General features: G+C 38.3%; 2 long non-coding RNA genes and 2 other non-coding genes across 4 annotated transcripts; 2 read left to right on the forward strand and 2 right to left on the reverse strand.

The window, feature by feature from the left end:
* Positions 1 to 889: 889 nt before the first annotated feature.
* TRNAS-UGA (transfer RNA serine (anticodon UGA)) lies at positions 890 to 971 on the forward strand. Its single transcript has one exon. It is a non-coding gene; the product is annotated as a tRNA-Ser (tRNA).
* Positions 972 to 2304: 1333 nt separating this feature from the next.
* LOC107803729 (uncharacterized) lies at positions 2305 to 4434 on the reverse strand. Its single transcript, XR_012701025.1, has 3 exons — positions 3829 to 4434; positions 3552 to 3691; positions 2305 to 3440 (listed from the first exon to the last, which is right to left on the reverse strand). It is a non-coding gene; the product is annotated as an uncharacterized LOC107803729 (long non-coding RNA).
* A 21-nt stretch (positions 4435 to 4455) lies between these two features.
* On the reverse strand, positions 4456 to 19048 carry LOC142171490 (uncharacterized). Its single transcript, XR_012701026.1, has 3 exons — positions 16562 to 19048; positions 4607 to 4739; positions 4456 to 4513 (listed from the first exon to the last, which is right to left on the reverse strand). It is a non-coding gene; the product is annotated as an uncharacterized LOC142171490 (long non-coding RNA).
* Positions 19049 to 20095: 1047 nt separating this feature from the next.
* On the forward strand, positions 20096 to 20177 carry TRNAS-UGA (transfer RNA serine (anticodon UGA)). Its single transcript has one exon. It is a non-coding gene; the product is annotated as a tRNA-Ser (tRNA).
* Positions 20178 to 20181: the final 4 nt, after the last annotated feature.

The raw sequence follows: 20181 nt of genomic DNA on the forward strand, positions 1-20181 counted from the left end.
GTTAAATTTGCATCGTTTACTACTAAGTATTCTTTTTTTAGCAGATGCAGATCCAGATTCAGGGTTTGAACGTACATTATGAGTTCGAATTTAGATTCTATCGTAATCCATTTGATTTAGTGGGTTCAAACTCTATCATTTATACTTATTTAATGAATACTTTAACACATGTACGCCAAACTACTAAGCTAGCGTTTGACCATAGATTCTCAAATTTGTTTTGAAAAATCTGATTTAGGTGAAGTTTGGTTTGAAAATGAAAATGTGTTTGGACATGATTTTTCAAAACATATTTCACTTTTTATTTGAAAAAACATGAAACATGACTTATACCCACAAATTTTAAAAACTATCACAAATACCCAATAGTACCAAACAAACAAACTTGCTATCTTGTATTATACAGAACCTTCATAAATACCATTCATTATCATTATCACAAACCATAGTCCTGAACATAAATAAGTTTAATGAGAGGCAAGTGAGCAGATATGGTTTAGTTGGTCGTAATAAATGTGGGCTCTTTTACAAACTATAAAAGTTTGGGATAATATTTAAAAATTTTAAAAAATGACCGTGTCATGTTTTGGCCCAAAATCAGCAATTGAGGTGATTTTGGGATTTAAGATTTGGGATTTTGTCAAAATGTGGACAAAATCTATGGCCAAACATGTATTTGCCAAATAAATCCCAAATTTATTTTGGCAAAACTCATGGCCAAACGGTCCTAAATTAGGATGAACTTGTAAGTCGTTAACTATCTGTTTTATGACATACTTGGAGATTTGGCGACAGCCACAGAATCTGTTATACTCATTTTAAGAGAAGCAAAAATCTTTTCTTCATTATTTGGTGATATATAATGTTAAATACTGATTAACAACAGAGAGTCGATATGTCCGAGTGGTTAAGGAGACAGACTTGAAATCTGTTGGGCTTCGCCCGCGCAGGTTCGAACCCTGCTGTCGACGGTATTTTCCATATTACATGTTTTTTGGCCTACTTTTCGTGAAGCTGATAAGGTAAACAAAAAAAGAAAAGCCTAAAAAGAAAGTACGTCGCTGGTATGGCAGGCGACCTACAGTTTTAAATTTTCTGCATTTCAAAAAAGGAAAAATGTGAAAACATTGATAAGTCAAACTCGAGTAAATGTTGTTCTTTTAGACTCAAAGAACCAAAATATGTGGGGAAAAAAACTGGTGATCATAATATATATAACGCCCTTTTAAAAGGTGCTATACCTTAACAGTTATTTGCTCAGTTAAGTATAACGCCCTTTTAAAAGGCGCTATATTTGAACCTGAAATGAGCGGGAAGGTATAACGCCTTATATTAAGACGATATAGTATAGCGTCTTAATATAAGGCGCTATACCCACATAAAAACCCGTACACTCCCCTTCCCCACCAAACCAGAAACGCTCCCCCCCCCCCCCCCCAAAATTAAACAAAACAAAACTGCGGTTCCCCCTTGATTGGAGTCCACCGGTCCCACAAAAAGTATAGATTCTCTGCCCCACATTATTATTTGACCAACATGGCTTCAAAATCGCACGTTTGCCACAATAACACCTTGGTACATCATTGCGTCAAGATATTTCTTAATGCAAGATAACTTAACGAAGAAATATTTCAGAAGACTTGAAAATATTAATGAATGAATTTTTACAAAATCCTTAATCTCTTTAAATAAGGCAAAAACCAGTCTAGGGGTACAATTATTTGAGGTATATCGCCTTAAATATGGGCGCTATACCCACTTGAATTATTGTTATGTCAGTTAAGCCCAGAAAAATTATTGGGGGGTCCACATAATATATATAGCGCGGTATGTTAGGGCTTTATATATATATATATATATATATATATATATATATATATATATATATATATATATATATATATATATACACACACACACACACACATCTATACTTAACTGGGCAAACGACCGTTAAGGTATAGCGCCTTTTAAAAGGGCGTTATATATATTATGGTCACCAGCTTTTTTCCCCCCACATATTTTGGTTCTTTGAATCCAAAAGAATCACATTTTGGTTCCGGACTCGTTAAACTCTGCACCAGCTAGCATAAGCTACCAAAGATAGTGAGAGAGAAATGATTCTCTCCGAGGAGACAACTCAGTGGCCAAAATTTTATAAAATTCAAATTTTAATATCACAAATTTTATGCTAAAGATAGTGAGAATTGTACGATTTTTAATTTTTAAAAAACATTAAAAAAGTAGGTCCGAAGAAAAAAAACTATTCAAATAAAGGGTTGAAAAAATACATATATAACTTTTGGCGAGCACAACTATTCTATTACCCATTTCTAATAAACGTGATGGACCCAATTCCGGATCAATTTCTAGAAAGTCAGTGGAATCCAGAATCTTTATAGCAACCTGTATTTGTTCCAAAGTTCTTCCTTTGGTTTCAGGTACAAACTTAATCACAAAAACATACAGCATGAAAGTGCCGGCAAGTATTAAAATCAACGTGAGTAGAAATCCCCTAATGTTTTAGCTTACGATGTATTTGAAAGCCCTCGACCAGACGAGTATTTCACATAGAACCGAACCGACAAATAATTCCAAACTCTTTAAATTTGTTAGAAATGATAATCGTCCTAATTACTTACCAAAAGAGTTCCAAAGTTGAAAGTGCAAGTACATGCCCATGCTCCAAACCAAAGAATCTCAATTCTCATACTCCTGTTGTTCCATTTTATGTGGCAAATCTTTATAAAGATAGTTATATATAAAGAATGACACATTTCTATATTTTAGAGGTATTTAACTTAAACGTTTTATTTTATCCTTAATAATATGTTTTTATAGTCATGAAATTTTTTTTGCACCACAAGTTCCTAAAGACTTTCTTTCTTAAACTTCGTATCCAATAAAACACTGCCACATATAATGAAACCAGACGGAGTAATAAATAACAGGGAATAATGTAGATTATATTGTACTTTAGACATCACAACCCAGGAAATTGCTCCCATTCCTATTTAAAAGGAACCGGTATAAACCTGCAAACCAGATACAAGTATAAGATTAAGTAAAAGCAAAGAAACTCCTATTTTCTCTTCTTTTCTCAACTTGGTTGCGAGGTATATGTTTGAATTGTGTAACCATCTCATCTAAAAACTTAGATTGTTACAGAGGGCACACTTTTATTTGTTTAATTATATCTTCAATAACAGTGTAATTATAAGAAAAGAATTGGTGACTGTAGCAGTATGCCTTGTTAAAACAAGTACTGGTGCTGCTTCTAGTGCCATTTCATGTTCCTGGTCCAAAATGAAACTTTCACATGAAGAATTTATCAGAATGAAACTCAAAGATTCAAACACTCTTTGGATTTGACATTATGCCTTCAGATAGAATGAGCTTCCGATTAGCATACAGCCGACGACAAGTCCTGTCGTAGAAACCTACCACAAAGACATTGGTAGCTTTATATTAGGAAACAACGACAACATACCCAGTGTAATCCCACAAGTGGGGTTTGGGGAGGATAGTGTGTACGCAAACCTTACTCTCACCTTGTGAGGGTAGAGAAGTTGTTTCGGATAGACCCTTGGCACATGAAGCCTTAGGAAACAAAGTATCTTAATATCCATAGAACCGAGATGGAAAAGTATCGGAATTGAATAGCTTATAGTTCCAACATCAGAAGGGAATCCTGGGAAAAAAGAGTACTTCAATTTTGTGCTCGATTACATAGTAGTTCTGTTCGTTGAATTCTTGCGCTATACATTAATTCTTTCTTCGTCCTCTACGTATCAGAAGAGGCGATATTATATGATGAGGGATCGATACCTGAGGACTGAAAAATACTACTGGAGTAGAAACATACTCCATTAATTCCACCAAATTGTTTAAGCACTTGAAATCCAATTCCCACCTGGCCATAGACCTGTCATTTGCTGGTTAACTGAATTTTTAGCTTTGAAAATGTTGAAAGACAGTATATGAAAATAGAAGCTTTACTATGAGTGAGAATAAGTATCTTCGTTGAAACAAAAAAAACAATCGGAGTTTAGGAAGCTTTTGAAGGTTGTCAAAGGTAATCCTGTCAAGAAATTCGAAATAGTCCAATTCAGAAGTAAGTGAGAATCATAGCCTCAGGTTTTAAAGTGTCCTAGGATGTCTCGGAGCCGTGTCTAGTAGAGTCCTTATCGTTGTACAATCGACCACATCTATAATTAGGAGACTACTTGGGCTTTTAGGAATGTCACCCGTCTTTTACACTCTAGATCGTATGATAGAGCTTGACTATAAGACTGTCTTTCGGAACATGGCGCCTAGGAAGAAGGTGCCATGTAGCCTGAAAAAAGGAAAAGTTGTGTGTAACTTATTGTGGTTTGATTTCTCTGTTCATTTCGCCTTTTCTCATTTTGTTTGGCGCGCCTTATCATTCCATTGGCAAATGCCATGCAACATCCATCCATTGCATCATAGTTCCTATAATGAAGGCAACTGCTAGTCCAACACATATCATTAGCTGTTGGATTACAAGGAACAAACAATAGTTAGAACAAGGAATGCCAATATTATCATAGCTCCCATAATGAACAAACAGCCAAGACATTATAACTTTGTTATGGACGTTTTATTCTGTCTCCACTTATGACGACAGTGGAATCTTCTCTGGTTTACCCCTTTGCAGCCTATTTGGACCGCTTGTGATTGCTCCAACCATAGCCCCAAATGTTGATATCGAACCAAAACTGCACATATATATGTTGGATATTAAAACTTTTCTTCCAAAACTATGTTTACAAGATGAGTATTACATGAAGGAGTGAAATATTTAATCAAAGTGTATTATCGACATCACATTGATGTGTTTCCTTCTAGTAAACTTGGAAATATAACCAAATCCATATAATTTTTGTGTTCAATTAACTCCACCCCGGATCCATTATATACGCGTAGTGGCGGCAAAATGGTTAAAAAAAAATAATTATCCACCCATATTATCTATTAAAAATGGGTTATATAATGAATATTTTAAAAACGGGTCAAATATGGATAAAAATTATATTATAAATAAACAATGAATAACTAAAGTGTTTAACTTTTATAATTGTAAAGCCTCAAATTGGGGGTTCCTCAAGTTTGGGATACTAAGAATTCTCCCAAGAGTGATCATATTCAAAAAATTATGGATAATATGATATCCATATTATCCGTCGGTTAACCCATTTTTTATCCGTATTAAATATGAGTCAGATCGGATAATTTATTTATTTTTGCATTATCCGTTTTCTACTCGCCCATATCTGACCCGCCCCGCCCATTTGCCACCGGTATAACCATTAGACTTTTTAAAAAAAAGATGAACTTACACAAAGACCCAAATGCAAAAGAACCACATACTGCTACATATAGTAAAAAAGAAATATATGGTGATCTTAGAAACAAGGATCTATATGATGGAAGAAAAGCAAGAATGAATTTGGAGTTTTATGGACACTGCACTGTAACCCACAGCGGGTTCAACTGAACTCTCAAAAAATAAACTGTGTATATTAGTAAATTTCTGGAAAAAATAGTATAACCCAAGTGGACGTGTGGGTTCAAATTTTCAATGAGGTCATGTTTTCGAACCCGACTTTCACATTGTGAATATTTTGCTCTTTGTTTTTTTCCCTTTTTGTATTTTCATAGAAGATGTGCTACAACAGTGGGCCTTGCAGGTCAAATTAACCCAAACTTCATTCAAATGTCCAATGTCTTCTATTTGTCTTTTCCTATTTCACTTTATATGTTTTTCTAATTAAATTTAATAAAATTACTCTCAACTTTATTTTACTTCAAAATTAAACCCTTCTACAAAGTAAATTTTCATTATCTCTTTCATAAATTTTGCTAAAACATGCAATTATTTATATTTTCTTAGAGTATGTTGAAAGTTTTTATATGTCTATATTAAAATTCTACTTTAGGGTATAAGCCCCCTTTCTTTAATTATTAGTATTAATTTAGTTTAGTTTGTAACTCTTTTCTTATTGTCTTCTATTCGTAAATAATAGCAACTTGTTACTTTCTTTTCACAAATGGATTTTATATTTTGTCAAATTTCTTAGAGTTAATAAATTTTAAATTATTTAAATTAATTTATTTGTTAAAATTTAACAGATCTTGAATTTGCTGAAATAAGATTTGTTAAAAATAGATAAATTGTTTAAGAAATATAAGTAAATAGTTTTTTTGTACATTTTTAAGAATATGTGCGGACTTAGTTAAAAATATAGAGGCTCCAAATTTAAAATGACTTCATTTTAAGATAATGAAAATGACAATAAAAAACAAAAAGAAAGAGATGTGACCAAATCCTACTTGTCGTGCTCGACACCGCTTATACTATTGATTATCGTCGTCTTAGATTGAACCTGCTTGTATAAAATTCTGGATCCACCACTGACTGCACTTACTACAATTGTGTCCATACCTAAAGATCATAGGTGGATTTTGTAGATTTAACTGAACTAATTGCTTACGGCTCGAACTAGGTAAACATATACAAAAAAAAATACACATTTTGAACTCACTGACTCCAATAGATAAGCGTTTAGCAGCGTGTCTGAACTTGCATAAATATACATCCCTAAACTTGTCCAATTTTATATAATAAGTTCAAGTCAAAGGCAACAGACGTGTGGAACTGAGTAGAGCAACAATATCAATTGGTTATTACCTCTTCCAAAACAATTGGGTCAGGTATAGTCAAGTCATTCTTTTCCCTTTTTCTTTTGGTTTAAATGTTCAGTATTCAAAATTCACCGTCGATCAATCAAGATTCGTACAGGGTATACACACTAAAACGGTAAGACACTCTCTACTAAGTAGTTCTTCATTTCCAAGGCTCGAACCCGAGCATTCTTTTTCCTCTTATATTCAATGGCAGAGCCACCTTTAACCAAGGGGTGTCAATTGATACCCTTTTGCGAAAAGTTACTCTGTGTTGCCAGTAGGGACAAAGCTATGTGTGGCCAAGGGTGGTCAACTGGACACTCTTTGCCGAAAAGTAAAATATTATTTGTTATTAATAAAATAATAGACTTTGAACACCTCTGTACATCCCACCGACAAAGGGTAAACATCTTTATAGAATTTTCAGGCTTCGCCGCTGGCTTCTTGGTAAATTTCCTTTTAATGTATGTATATATACTTGTTTATCTTAAAAAAGGATAGAGTTGGATTTATACGTAATTCTAAGAATATGTGATATAGCTTAATACAAACCATAAGGATAAAAGAAAATATCAAATATGGACTGCAAAATAAACAAAGTTGTAAAGAAGACGATTTTTAGGACTCAGCAAGATGAATCCGTTTATGAGGTTTAAAAGAGTAACTCTTGAATATAAGAGAATATGGTGCTTGAATTACAATGTGAGTTAAAAAATGGCCCCTTACATAAATGATAACCATCCCCTTTATAGTAGAGGGAACTTACTTTAGATATAATTAAAAATACTCAGTGAGAGACCCATGATAAATCAGTTTTTCCACAATTCCTGCCAAGATTCTCTCCTCTAGTGAGATTGCAATGGCTCTTGTCTATGAGCTCGATTGTCTTGAGCTCGATTCTGACTCGAGCTCTCGATCTTGGCTTGAGCTCGATTATGACTCGGACCCTTGAATTGATTCGGGGTCAATGTTAGTCGATCTCTGGATCATAAGCTTGATAACTTTACTTTGCATCATAGTTCGATTTGGATTCGAGCTTGATAATGGTATCGAACTCGACATTGATCGGCCCCTCAGGTTCGAAGCTTGTTTGTACCATCTTCGGAACCCATCTCGAAGTCTCACTTCGATCGATTATCTTTCGAACTCGATCAGACATACGAAAGCCAAAATCTATTTCGGTCGTATACAGATAATCCCCTCGTTTCTCAGTAAGAATGTGGTGAGAAACGATATGATTTTGCAACGGCTCGATCATATTATAAGCTGATATTTTCATCGGGCTCGATCATGACACACGTGATAGGTGTCCCGTCGATTTAATCTTTCAAGGTATTTAATGCATGCCAGACGGTGGTCGGCCACCGCTGATACTGAACCGCCATTGCTTAAACCTATAAATAACCCTTCCTTTTATCATTTACCACTTTTACATCTTCAAAATTTCTCAAGTCCCTTTTCGTATTCTCTAACTTACCCACAAATTTGCGATTTCTCTTTGCAAAAGTCCCTCTTCAATTTTACCAAATCTTTGTCACTTTCTTCGATTCCTCACTTTTGAATTCGAAAATGGCGAAAACATCACAAACCATTCCTCAGAAAGAGAAGGCTTCATCTTCACAGTGTGCCGCCGATGAGACACCGGCAGAACCACGGCCTAAGGAGTGCGTTCCCGGGGCGTGTGCTCTTACTTCTGATTTTAAGGTCGATAAAGGCTCATCGGTCCCTGGCCGGTGTGAGCCAGTATCGAGATACATGTGTTCAATAACCGAGAAGCACCTCAAACAGCTAAAGAAAGATTGCAATTGGGAGAAAAAAGAAATAATAATTCTTGCTTCTGACGAAGATATCATCACTTACGTGAAAGGGTTTTTGAGTGTGTATACTTACCCTTTCACGCTAGGTCCCCTCGATTCTGTTATTATTGACTTTTGTCGTCAATACCAAATAACCCTACGCCAGGTCCATCCTTCTTTTTGGCGGATCGTTATCTTGATCCGATACTTTGTGAACAAAATCGAGGGGATGTCGTTCACCCTCGACCATCTTATCCAATTGTACCGTCCTCGACTTTTTCGAGGAGGGTTAATAAAACTTCAGCGTCGGGCTACCAAGGCCCTATTCTTGAGCATTGACGAGGACAGGGATCGAGGCTGGATGGGCAGGTTCGTTCAAGTGAGGACTTCAGACCTGATCCCGACCGAAAAGATGCCCTTTCCCGAGGAGTGGAATATGAAACGTAAGTGTGATCCTGCTGTTACTTTCTTCTATTTTGTTCTTTCATTTCTTTTCTCATCGATACTCTTCTTTTTGTGATGCAGTGGTTTCCTGGATGCCCGGAGCAGTTCCCGATCTCAAGAACTAGGTACGAGCTCTTGTTTCGACCTCCACATATGCCGAACGCTCATGGCGTTATTTGTCAAAGGGCCGGTGGGAGGCCAAAAATCATGGTAAGCCCCTTTCTCGTACTCTTTGATAATTCGAACGATATGCTTTCCAAATATTTTAATAAAATTTTCCATATGCAGGTTTGGACAAAGATTCGGTTTTGAGGCCCTTGTCCGACGAGGAAGAAACTTTGGCCTCTGTCCCAAAGCCGGTGAAGGAAAATAAAAGTAAAAGAGCCTCTGTTCCCGAAGATCCAAAACCGAAGAAGAGGACAGCTCGTAAGCAGAACAAAAATGCCATTCATTTGACCGTAGAATCAGTTATGCGTCTAAGGGGTGAAGATGATGATGAAGAAGAAAATAATGGGTCCGCGCTGGCGGCCTGAACGAAGAGAACCACCGATGCCCCATCGACAGCTGGATCGATGATGCTTCATAAAGCTCCGCCTAGAACTGAGGGTATACCGGAGAAAGATTCGGGCGGAGTCCCTGAGTTATCGGAGATCAAAGACGCATCCCATCGGAGCCAACAGATGGGGGATATGTCTGAAGGGGCCCCTCTTGAATCCTTTCGAACCAAAGAGAATGCTCCAAGTGATTCATTTGGGGCAGCAACAATCGAAGACTCACCCACCTTCCCCGCTTTTTCCACGTGGGTGATTCGGGAAGCCCAAGCTTTTGGGGCCCTCGATCTAGACATGCCTCATGATGGAAAGGATCCTTTTGGTGACCTGTTTACCGGTATCGAGAACGTTGCCGGTACTAGTGATGAATCAGATCTTTTCCACGGGGTGCAGCAGGCTTTGAATCAGGTAAGCCTTAAAATTATTTTGTCAGTACTACCTTTATGTTTACTTTTCGTTTCTAACTTCGTTTCTTGTTTCTTTGCAGGCAGCGGCAGTTCATCGAGAAACATGTTCTCGGTCCCAAAATGAGCTGCGTCGATACGAGGCCGACCTTCAACGGGTTACTGAGGAGAGGAACTCCCTAAAACTTCTCTTAGGGAAAAGGAAAGAGGAAATAAAAGATCTCCGAGCTGAGTTGGCCAAGGCATACCGAGATCAAACCAATCTGTCTAAGCAGGTAATGATACTTTTAAAAGCCTATGGGCTTGATACCGGAACGATGGCTAATTTTTCGGTCTCACAGTTGCAACATAAAATTGAGATGATCGGGAAGCTTCGTGAGGATGTCGACGTGATAAAAGCGGAATCTTTGCAGTGGAAAGAAAGTATGGACCGATTTGCTGCAGAGAAAGAAATTGCTCGAGCCTAGTTATCATCGGCCGAAACCCAACTTCAAAGAATGAAGGGAAAAGGCCTGGTTCAAGCAAGAAGAATAGAGGATCTCGAGGCTCGGTTGGCCTCCGAACTTGCCAAGGCCAAATCTGATGTCGAAAAGGCAAAGGCCGATGCGGATGCACTCGTGGCCATCTATCGGGCCGATGCTGAAGCTGCCCAGATAGAGGCAAGAATAGAAGAGCTCGAGGCTCGGTTGACCTCCTGAACTTGCTAAGTGTCGATCTCGTAGACCCTCGAGGAGATCCACGCTCGAAGTTTCGATCTTGCTGAAGAGATAAAAAAGGCCAAAGAACTCGAAGCTGATGTTGAAGCCTTGGCTTCTGATGGTGACGATGACGATGATGATGATGGTAGTAAGAGCGGGTCCGAGAATGGGGGGGAGCCCGGTGGAGAAGAGGCCGCTCCCGGTGATAACCTAGAAGCTTAGCCCTTATTTTCTATATTGCATTTAATCATGTAAACAATCTTTGTATATATATATAAATATCTTTTTCCTTTTACTGACTTGCTTCCGCTTTCTTGCCTTGTGAAGATTTCATTCATGCCTTGAAAATGTTTTCATAAGGATTTAGGCGATTTCATCGAATTCGGACTTCGTAGGCGTAATGGTCAAGTTTGTGCTTACTCGAACTCGAAATAAGAGTAGCCCGTAGGCTTAATAGTCGAGTGAATGATTCAAACTCGAAGTAATGTAGCCCGTAGGCGTAATGGTCGAGTGAGTGCTTGCTCGAACTCGAAGTAATGTAGCCCGTAGGCTTGATAGTTGAGTGAGTGTTGCTCGAAATCGTTGATTTATAGCCCGTAGGTGTAGTAGTAGAGTGAATTTCGAACTCGAAGTAATGTAGCCCGTATACATAGTAGTCGAGTGAATATTTCGAACTCGAAGTAATGTAGCCCGTAGGCATAGTAGTCGAGTGAATGTTTCGAACTCGAAGTAATGTAGCCCGTAGGCGTAGTGGTTGAGTGAGTGTTTGCTCGAACTCGAAATAAAAGTAGCCCGTAGGCTTAGTAGTTGAGAGACTGTTTCCTAGAACTCGGAGATTTATCTCAATCCTGTTTGTGTAATAAATCTCGAAATAGAGGAAGTTTTCTTGGATATAATATATCGGTAAAGAAGAAAAACTTTCTTTGCAAGTCATTATACATGCGTTCATGTTTTGTGTCAGGGCTCGGGCCAACTAAATGAGCATGGTTCGTTTTGACCATTTGGCTTTTACAACTTCTCCTATTGGGACTCCGTTGTTGCGAAATAACTTTCTTGCATCAGAACTTGATATATTTGAGGGCTAAGGCCCCCCAGTATTCGAGGTCGATTGTAACGAGGCCTCAGATACTGTCGTATTATTTCCAAGTACAACACGATTATTGGTTGCCTCATTAAAAACCTTGCCGAAAAACCCATTTGGGATAAAACCGGTCTAAGGAAAAAAGAGTGCAACGCGTGCTTTCAGACCTAAGGCTTCGTATTGAAGGATCCATCTTAGCTCCTGATCGGACTTCTGCAGGGGTTAGTTTTGAAATGTAAACAAATACGAGAGGGTCGTACCTTAGCAGTAGTATCATTTTAGATGCGACACATTCCAATTGCTTGATAGTTGTTTTCCGTTTATAATGCCCCTTACATAAATGATAACCATCCCCTTTATAGTAGAGGAAACTTACTTTAGATATAATTAAAAATACTCAGTGGGAGACCCATGATAAATCAACTTTTTCACAATTCCTGCCAAGATCCTCTCCTCTAGTGGGATTGCAACGGCTCTTGTCTATGAGCTCGATCTTGACTCGAGCTCTCGATCTTGTCTTGAGCTCGATTCTGACTCGAGCTATCGATCTTGGCTTGAGCTCGATTATGACTCGAACCCTTGAATTGATTTGGGGTCAATGTTGGTCGGTCTTTGGATCATAAGCTTGATAACTTTACTTTGCATCATAGTTCGATTTGGATTCGAGCTTGATAATGGTATCGAACTCGACATTGATCGGCCCCTCGGGTTCGAAGCTTGTTTGTACCATCTTCGGAACCCATCTCGAAGTCTCACTTCGATCGATTATCTTTTGAACTCGATCAGACGTACGAAGGCCGAAATCTATTTCGACCGTATACAGATAGTCCCCTCGTTTCTCAGGAAGAATGTGGTGAGAAACGATATGATTTTCAACGGCTCGATCGGATTATAAGCTGACGTTTTCATCGGGCTCGATCATGACGCACGTGATAACTGTCCCGTCGATTTATTCTTTCAAGGTATTTAATGCATGTCAGATGGTGGTCGGCCACCGCTGATACTGAACCGCCATTGCTTAAACCTATAAATAACCCTTCCTTTTATCATTTACCACTTTTACATCTTCCAAATTTCGCAAGTCCCTTTTCGTATTCTCTAACTTACCCGCAAATTTGTGATTTCTCTTTGCAAAAGCCCCTCTTCAATTTTACCAAATCTTTGTCACTTTCTTCTATTCCTCACCTTTGATTTCGAAAATGGCGAAAACATCACAAACCATTCCTCAGAAAGAGAAGGCTTCATCTTTACAGTGTGCCGCCGATGAGACACCGGCAGAACTACGGCCTGAGGAGTGCGTTTCCGAGGCATGTGTTCTTACTTCTGATTTTAAGGTCGATAAAGGCTCATCGGTCCCTGGCCGATGTGAGCCAGTATCGAGGTACATGTGTTCAATAACCGAGAAGCACCTCAAACAGCTAAAGAAAGATTGCAATTGGGAGAAAAAAAATAATAATTCCTGCTTCTGACGAAGATATCACCACTTACGTGAAAAGGGTTTTTGAGTGTGTATACTTACCCTTTCACGCTAAGTCCGCTCGATTCTGTTATTATTGACTTTTGTCGTCAATACCAAATAACCCTAGGCCAGGTCCATCCTTCTTTTTGGCGGATCGTTATCTTGATATGATACTTTGTGAACAAAATCGAGGGGATGCCGTTCACCCTTGACCATCTTATCCGATTGTACCGTCCTCTACTTTTTTGAGGAGGCTTAATAAAACTTCAGCGTCGGGCTACCAAGGCCCTGTTCTCAAGCATTGACGAGGACAGGGATCGTGGCTGGATGGGCAGGTTCGTTCGAGTGAGGATTTCGGACCTGATCCCGACCGAAAAGATGCCCTTTCCCGAGGAGTGGAATATGAAACGTAAGTGTGATCCTGCTGTTACTTCCTTCTATTTTGTTTTTTCATTTCTTTTCTCATCGATACTCCTTTTTGTGATGCAGCGGTTTCCTGGATGCCCGGAGCAGTTCTCGATCTCAAGAATTGGGTACGAGCTCTTGTTTTGACCTCCACATACGCCGAACGATCATGGCGTGATTTGTCAAAGGGTCGGTTGGAGGCCAAAAATCATGGTAAGCCCCTTTCTCGTACTCTTTGATAATTCGAACGATATGCTTTCCAAATATTTTAATAAAAATTTTCATATGCAGGTTTGGGCAAAGATGTGGTTTTGAGGCCCTTGTCCAACGAGGAAGAAACTTTGGCCTCTGTCCCAAAGCCGGTGAAGGAAAATAAAAGGAAAAGAGCCTTCGTTCCCGAAGATCCAAAATCGAAGAAGATAATGGCTCGTAAGCAGAACAAGAATGCCATTCCTTTGACCGTAGAATCAGTTATGCGTCTAAGGGATGAAGATGATGATGAAGAAGAAAACGATGGGTCCGCGCTGACGGCCCGAACGAAGAGAATCATCGATGCCCCATTGACAGCTGGATCAATGATGCTTCATAAAGCTCCGCCCAGAACTGAGGGTATACCGGAGAAAGAATCGGGTGGAGTCCTTGAGTTATCGGAGATCAAAGATGCATCCCATCGGAGCCAACAAATGGGGGATATGTCTGAAGGGGCCCCTCTTGAATCCCTTCGAACCGAAGAGAATGCTCCAAGTGATTCATTTGGGGCAGCAGCAATCGAAGACTCACCCACCTTCCCCGCTTTTTCCGCAGGGGTGATTCGGGAAGCCCAAGCTTTGGGGGCCCTCGATCTAGACATGCCTCATGATGGAGATGATCCTTTTCGTGACCTGTTTACCGGTATCGAGGACGTTGCCGGTACTAGTGATGAATCAGATCTTTTTCACGGGGTGCAGCATGCTTTGAATCAGGTAAGCCTTAAAATTATTTTGTCAGTACTACCTTTATGTTTACTTTTCGTTTCTAACTTCATTTCTTGTTTCTTTGCAGGCAGCGACAGTTCATCGAGAAGCATATTCTCCGTCCCAAAACGAGCTCCGTCGATACGAAGCCGACCTTCAACGGGTTACCGAGGAGAGGGACTCCTTAAAACTTCTCTTAGGGCAAAGGGAAGAGGAAATAAAAGACCTCTGAGCTGAGTTGGCCAAGGCTTACCAAGATCAAACCGATCTGTCTGAGCAGAACGATGGCTAATTTTTCGGTCTCACAGTTGCAGCAAAAAATTGAGATGATCGGGAAGCTTCGTGAGGATGTCGACGTGATAAAACCAGAATCTTTGCAGTGGAAAGAAAGTACGGACCGCTTTGCTACAGAGAAAGAAACTGCTCGAGCCCAGTTATCATCGGAAAACCCAACTTGAAATAATGAAGGGAAAAGGCCTGGCTCAAGCAAGAAGAATAGAGGAGCTCGAGGCTCGGTTGGCCTCCGAACTTGCCAAGGCCAAATCTGATGCCGAAAAGGCAAAGGCCGATGCAGATGCACTCGTGGCCGTCTATCGGGCCGATGCTGAAGCTGCCCAGATAGAGGCAAGAGAGGCAGCCGATACTGCTGACACTCAAGCACATTAGGTCGCTGAACTTGCTAAGTGTCATTTTCGGAGGGAGACCCTCGAGGAGATCCACGCTCGAGGTTTCGATCTTGCTGAAGAGATAAAAAGGGCCAAAGAACTCGAAGCTGATGCTGAAGCCTTGGCTTCTGATGGTGACGATGACGATGACGACGACGATGATGGCGGGTCCGAGAACGGGGGGATCCCGGTGGAGAAGAGACCGCTTCCGGTGATAACCCAGAAGCTTAGCCCTTAGTTTCTATATTGCAATTAATCATGTAAACAATCTTTGTATATATATATAAATATCTTTTTTCTTTTACTGACTTGCTTGCGCTTTCTTGCCTTGTGAAGATTTCATTCATGCCTTGAAAATGTTTTCATAAGGATTTAGGCGATTTCATCGAATTCAGACTTCGTAGCCTTTATGACCGAGTGAGTGTTTACTCGAACTCGAAATAAAAGTAGCCCGTAGGCTTAGTAGTCGAGTGTACGTTTCGAACTCGAAATAACGTAGCCCGTATGCTTAGTAATCGAGTGAATGATTCGAACTCGAAGTGATATAGCCCGTAGGCGTAATGGTCAGGTGAATGATTCGAACTCGAAGTAATGTAGCTCTTAGGCGTAATGGTCAGGTGAATGATTCGAACTCGAAGTAATGTAGCTCGTAGGCGTAATGGTTGAGTGAATGTTTCGAACTCGAAGTTATGTAGCCCGTAGGCGTAGTAGTAGAGCGAATGTTTCGAACTCGAAGTAATGTAGCCCGTAGGCATAGTGGTCGAGTGAATGTTTCAAACTCGAAGTAATGTAGCCCGTAGGCGTAGTGGTTGAGTGAGTGCTTGCTCGAACTCGAAATAAAAGTAGCCCGTAGGCTTAGTAGTCGAGAGACTGCTTCCTAGAACTCGGAAATTTATCTCAATCCTGTTTGTGTAATAAATCTCGAAATAGAGGAAGTTTTCTTGGATATAATATATCGGTAAAGAAGAAAAACTTTATTTGCAAGTCATTATACATGCGTTCATGTTTTGTGTCAGGGCTCGGGCTAACTACACGAGCATGGTTCGTTTTGACCATTTGGCTCTTACAACTTCTCCTATTGGGACTCCGTTGTTGCAAAATAATTTTCTTGCATCAGAACTTGATATATTTGAGGGCTAAGCCCCCCCTAGTATTCGAGGTCGATTGTAAAGAGGCCTCAGATACTGTCGTATTGTTTCCAATTACAGCACGATCATTGGTTACCTCATTAAAAACCTTGCTGAAAAACCCATTTGGGATAAAACCGGTCTAAGGGAAAAAGAGTGCAACGCGTGCTTTCATACCTAAGGCTTCGTATTAAAGGATCCATCTTAGCTCCTGATCGGACTTCTACAGGGGTTAGTTTTGAAATGTAAACAAATACGAGAGGGTCGTACCTTAGCAGTAGTATCGTTTTAGATGCGACACATTCCAATTGCTTGATAGTTGTTTGCCGTTTATAATGCTGAGCTTGTATGATCCCTTTCCGACGTTTTCGAGAACCTGATATGGTCCTTCCCAGTTCAGTCCTAGTTTTCCTTCGTTTGGATTTCGGGTATTGAGGGTGACTTTCCTTGGCACATATGTAAAATAGGAAAAACTAAGGTTGAAGGAAGCAGCAAGATAGATACTGACTACTGAGCAAAACTGAATTTCATCACGCTGGTAAATGAGTTTGAACTGAATACGAGCATCGGAAAAAATATAATTGTTTAATGACTGGAATTCTGGAAAGAATATCACACAAGTCCTGCTAGCAACAGAAAATCACATGTAGTACTGTCACATGCTCCTAAGTTTTTTTTGAATAAGAGCAAATGTCTGTAACAATCATTCAACAACAGTAGTTCATTTATATAACAAATATGCAAGATGTAAGGTTATGAAGGAATTTTCAATAGCTAGTCGCGTAGCTCATCCTTGAATACTCGAGTATGACATTTGCCTTAAGCCAGAGGGACACGAAATTCTAATTCTAAACTGATGAGGTCAGAATCATGTGGCCATTCCACAAGATATCTATCAATTTTATCTAAGTAGATATTGGTAGAATAAGGTGATTTATAAAGTCAATGACATCTCCATGAATTTGGAATGACAAATCGAAGAAAAATGGATTCTTTTTGTCTATCTTAGCCTTTCACGTTCTCATTTTTCTCGTTGGCCCTTCTTATTTTGTTGTGCCCCTCATTGAATCATCCACATTCCATACTCAATAGGAAAAGAAGCGAACATGCATATTCATATATATAGTTTTGGAACAAAAGCACTTCGAGAAAATTAAATTTAGTACGCATGAATAGGACTTGGTGAGACCTATCGCTAGCATTGTCAAAAGATTAGACTAAGACAAACCTCTTTTCGTAATAACTGACGTCTATGGATCATGTGGATCACTTTGCTGTATTGATGTTGTACTTAAATATGCAAATCATTCTAATTAATACATGAAAAAGGTTGTAACTTATAAAATTTGAATATAGAGTAGTGACCAGTTATGTTTCCGTTGACAGCCAACTATTGTGCCATCTGCAGAAGATGTATTAGCTACTGCAGAACATAGGTTACTTCAATTTACTTCAATGCAGTCTAAACTTCGAGCATGGTAGCATTAGTCAAATGTGGAACACAAACTTCAGCTCAAAGATGTTTAAGACCAAATTAACTTGAAAATCGTAGACCAATACAACAAATAAAACTAATAATTAACTAAAGATTAAAGCTTTTTGTAAACCCATTATTTAATGCGCAATTTATGTCCAAAAAGTTGGATTGAAGAGCCAATTTTTCACTATTTTTCTAGCTTTTGGATAATTGGAATGTTGTGCAATTCATTAAAAATTTTACTGCAAGAACATCTTTGTTGGCAACCCTGCCAAGATTTTAAAGTTGTAATATGACTATTTTACTTCCCTTTGAACTTTTCATTCGTATTCAAACAAACACATACAAGAAAATTGTTATTTTTCTTGTGTTTCCTTTATTTTATCTTTCTTAAAACTAAGTCGCTCATTACTCTTTTAAGACATGTTTGAGATTGTATTGTAGACAATTCCCAGCACAGTGCATCGCTAAGGTCATCTTAAATTGATTTTTCAGTGTCGATAAACAATTGATACTGAAGAAGGCAAAACTTTGTTATTCCAATTTACAAAAGCTAACTCAACTGATAGGTTTGGTCGTTCAAGAATTTTTTTCAAACACAAACAATAGAAAATTAATCTACTGTGTTAAGAATTGCTTATTATCAGGACTTGGTATTTTAACCTATTTCGTTTACTGTATGAACATGTGCTAATCAAGTAGTATTAACTCTTTTGCTTCTCTTAGGATGAGAACCCACAAATAAAAAACTTAAGATATGCAAAATTCACATATAATTTAAAATATTCAAAAGCCACAAATGTAAAACCCACAAAACACTAAAAAATTAATTTTTAGAACATATAAATTGGATTTGCAAACTCAAAAATATAAAACTTTAAGAGAAATCCAAAGGTCACAACGTAGAAAAGAAACCCAGAGATAAAAGTTCATATAAAAGAATCAATATGTTAAAGTGGGTATAAATATATAATAAAGCCAACTAATTCAATAACCAAAGAAAAGCAGTAAAATTTTCAAAGTATATGACAACCATAAATTCAAACTCTAAAAACAAAAATTAAAATCCATACTTTTACAGCAAAGAGACGAAACCCGTACAGTAGATGAAAGTCATGATAGAAGAATTACAAGAGACAAAGATGAGTAATTACCAGAGTAATCCGCCAAAGTACAAAGATCAGAAGAAGATGAGCAAGGGAAGGGCGACGTCTGTTTGCAGACAAGAGTTTTTGGTAAAGTGTGTTAATTACTTCGCAGCTGTCAAAAAATGAATCCACGTGTTGATATATTAATACAAAGAGTCAGCTAGTAAATGACCAAAATACACCTTTAGGTGCTTGCTACTCCCTCTTATTAATAAGTAGTAAAGTAATAATATAATATATATACAACACAACTGGGGTTGACAATTTGAAGCTTAAAAATGCCTCAAATGTTTTCTTTATTTACTAAAATGTACAATAGCAATTGAAGTAATAATATATAAAAGCAGGGACAAAATTATTTTTTACAAAGCAGACATTCAGGGAAATACAGCACAAATGGAATTGGGGCTTACAATATGGGCCCTAGGAATGACTAAGAAGTTTCAAATATTTACAAAACTTTGTGATGGCAATTGGGGTAATAATATACAAAAGGAGTGGCAAATATATTTGAGGTAAAGCAGGCATGTCGGCGAAGACCACCTAGTGCACTCGCACTTCTATTATAGTAGAATAAATATGTAGTGATATAGTCACATTTTTATGCTATTAAATACTCTGTCCGTTTTAATTTATGTGAATTTTTTTTTAATCCGTATAAAAAAGAATAATATCTTTACTTATTTGAAAATAACTTACCTTTATGTAATGATTTATATTCACACAAAATATATGTGTCTCATTTTACACCACAAGTTTAAAAGTCTTCTCTCTTTTCTTAAACTCCTTACCCAATCAAATGAGTTCACATAAATTAAAACGGAGAGAGTATGACATATTTGATTTTTGCGTCTCTAATTTTTTTGTTTTTGTTATTTTGGAGTGTATAGGAGTCTAAGATGACTTCACGATCAATTAGATTTATTTGCCTCTTAATAAGAAAAAAGGCTAGCAAGCTATGTTCAAGTTACGAAATCAATTAGCATTCTAAAATGAAAAAAAGGTGTTGGTATGGAGTCAAATCAATAGCATTGATAATCCTATAAGTAACGAAGTTGACTACTATGAACGGAGACTACATTAAGGAACAAAGTAACTTCTTTTAATAGGCGCAAAAGTTTCAGAAGACTTTCATTGATAATATATAATATAAATTACGTGGTTGTCTGATAAAACAAGGTCGATATGTCCGAGTGGTTAAGGAGACAGACTTGAAATCTGTTGGGCTTCGCCCGCGCAGGTTCGAACCCTGCTGTCGACGACTC

The sequence above is a fragment of the Nicotiana tabacum genome, chromosome 17 (assembly GCF_000715075.1).
Source record: "Nicotiana tabacum cultivar K326 chromosome 17, ASM71507v2, whole genome shotgun sequence".
Taxonomy (NCBI): domain Eukaryota; kingdom Viridiplantae; phylum Streptophyta; class Magnoliopsida; order Solanales; family Solanaceae; genus Nicotiana; species Nicotiana tabacum.